Raw genomic sequence first — 3,149 nt, 5'->3', positions numbered from 1 at the left:
ACAACTTTCTTGCATAATGTGACAAAGGCGAGGATTTCTCTATGTGCGGGCGGTACGCAATTCGCTAACGTGGACAATTCAATCAGAGGTCGATAAGAAGTTATGTTTGTACATTCAAAGTATTTCGCCCACGTCGATTTTGTTTCACATTCAACTACATTCTTTGCTATCGAAACATATACGTTCTCGTTACAACTGGAATTTAATTTAGTTGGAATGAAATTTAGTTTATCTTTTCTTCATATACATATTGAAGATTATGATAGCGTAAAGCAATATCTGGAAAGCATTTAGACTGAATTAAATTGGTAGAATAAAGCTTAATGGACTTATGATTCTCTAAAGTATCACGATCAGACTGAACATGTACTTATAATTAAAAAAAGATCGACAGAACGCAAGATGGTCGGTAGCAACGGAAATCTCGATTTCTTAGCGAGACTGACCCGAGGGTGCGGGCACAAAGAGCAGCAACGATGTAAACGGAAGTGATTGCAAATCTTCGCGGTGTTCTCGAGTGCCCAGGTGCAGTCCGGGCGGAATAATAAATTCTTCATGTCGGATCTAGATACTTTAGGCGACGCATACGGGCGTTTTGCATTGCTGCTGGTCGCCTTTCCTCTCGTCTGGAAGAGAAACGGTTTGTTCGCAAACGGAAGAAGTTCGCACTCAAACCAATCAACGGGAGCTAATGGAAACGCGAGAATTTCGTTCTCTCTTTCTTTCACATTTACCTGTATGTCGTCGTCGATTTGGCCGATTTGGAAGGGGTTCGAGACTTCGGTGCGGCTCGAGTATTTCCCGAGGAGGAAGGCTACTTCAGGTTCTCAGGACGAAGCGCGTGAGAATCGAGACGGTGAATTGAATCGCCTCGAGAACAGTCGCGACTGCCAGCGTCGCCGCAGGGGCGCCCATGTTTCATATAAGAATTCATTACTATAACCACTCTTAATACTCCAACAGGCTTTTTCATCGTCGCGAAGGGATATGTTATATTCTTTCTACGTTGTTTGCTGAGTCCTTGAGGATTGACGATGAACTTGGAGCGACCGTTGGTAGAATTCGGAATTGAAATGTGGATCGACATTAGGGAAATACGTTGCAGTAATTGAATGGAGATAAATATTTGTTAATGTATATTATCTTTTCGATTTTGTATGCGTATGTGAATAGTTAAACCACTGAAATATGTTCAACTGATAAAATATTACATTAACTAATTAGGCAATAATTGCAGTGATGAATTATTCATATTTCTTGGATTGCTATGTTGATAGCTACGAAATGGCATTTGTCGTGCTAGAATGACAGACTGATTGCAACCGTTAAAGGGCGACATATTGATCCGGGGATCATTGCAGGGTGTTCAGAGAGAAAGGAGCAAGGAAGGGGGGAGGGTATCGACAAAGAAAGGAAAGTTACAGAACGCCGATGCACACGCGATGCGGACAGATGCATGCGCACCTTTAACGTTTGATCCATTGAGATGCCGCTTTCGTATGTTTATAAAAGAATTATATTTATCACTTATGCTATTAATAAAAATATATTTTATTTATTAAAATTTTTTAAATGCAGCATCCAAAAGTCTAACATAAAGAAACATTCAGGATTGTTCTCTTCTATCAATAATGAAAGAAAATTGAATATGGAAGAATATTTATTTTATTATATTTAGTAATTATTTTTACTTTAGAGTTCAAGATAAATGTATAAGACATATAAATGGAATTTTTCGGGAATATTAGATCAAAGATTATAATACAAGACGATAATAAATACATTGTTCCGAAACTCAGGGATGTGAGAACGACATCCAAGTGCAAACCGTTAAAAGTCGCCGTACATTGACGCTCCCCGGACGCCTGCGTCTAAGAGGGTGCAGCTTTTTGACGTCGCGCAAGGGGGCACGTTGGGTGCCGATGCACGTAAAATGCGGACAGATGCATGTGCATCTTTACATACATTGGTCCGTCGCGCGTCGGCAGTCGAGGCAAACGCACGCGCACATACACTTATAGTATGTCGCACAGTGCGATCCGCGTATATGTACACATGTGCATCGAGCCTCGTCGTCACCGCCGGCACCCTGAGCACAATACCAATAATAACCTATCGCCCTCGTGGCATCCCTCTCCTCGCAGATTCCAGCAGATGCTGCTTGATCCACGCGACCCCTCGCTCCACGGCGGTCTTCTAGTTTTGTCTAGGAGGGGTCGCGCCAGGGTTTTTGGCGCACACAATGAGCCGCAGAGGCAGGTGTGGACTTCCCTTCACGAGTTCGTGGCGAGCGCGTGCCCCACACGAGCGGGGGCGGGGTACTCCCTCTCTTCGCCTTCTTCACTCGCGCCATTTCTCTTCTTCTCGGCTCCTTTTATTTTTTCCCTCGTGAGCGTCTTAAGACAGGGCTTCGCCTTGGCACTTCCTCCCCTTCGACAACTGGAAAAAGCTGGCCACGTGCGATTCTCCCGTTACTAAAGGGGAAGATATGGCTTCGTTGGGGGTTGCAGCGGTCGATCTATGCAATGTCTTGTGATGCTTTTTGCAATACCTGATAGACGTCGACGCAATCGAATCTTTTCTATTGTCAGCATGTCAAGGAAAATGTGGGCGTTGTTTCCGAGAGTGAAAAACGGTTGACGTATAACGGTCGCGATACATGATAACTGAACACGAATTAATCGCATCATAAGTTATATTACTTGTAAATTGTTTAATAATACTAAACTATATATTTCTAAAATTGTTCAGTAAGTACCGAGAGGTAAACCGCTAATTAAAATTATGTACACTAATATGTACGCTAATAATGCCCAAGTAACGCACAAGTTATACCCAACTTTTATGTCTACTAATGCCCTAATAATATCTATTCATATCCTAGTAATATCCATTAATGCTCTAGTAATTTCCATTAATGCCCATTAATGCTCTAATAATGCATATACCGCTTATTATACAGTTCTCTTAAATAATGTCCAGTAATGCGCCAAATTTGTTGCAATGCCCTCAGCGGTTTATCTCTCGGTAAATACTATCGACAAATTATATTGAAAATTCATATTGTTTTTTTATGCATATTGAAATTTAATTTTTTAAGGAAATTATAATATAGCTTTTTCATATTCCCCATTAATGTCACCTCAGGT

Source organism: Atta colombica, unplaced genomic scaffold (genome assembly GCF_001594045.1).
Source record: "Atta colombica isolate Treedump-2 unplaced genomic scaffold, Acol1.0 scaffold254, whole genome shotgun sequence".
In the NCBI taxonomy this organism is placed as follows: domain Eukaryota; kingdom Metazoa; phylum Arthropoda; class Insecta; order Hymenoptera; family Formicidae; genus Atta; species Atta colombica.
The sequence above is the reverse complement of the archived record's forward strand: the minus strand, read 5'-3'. Positions refer to the sequence as shown.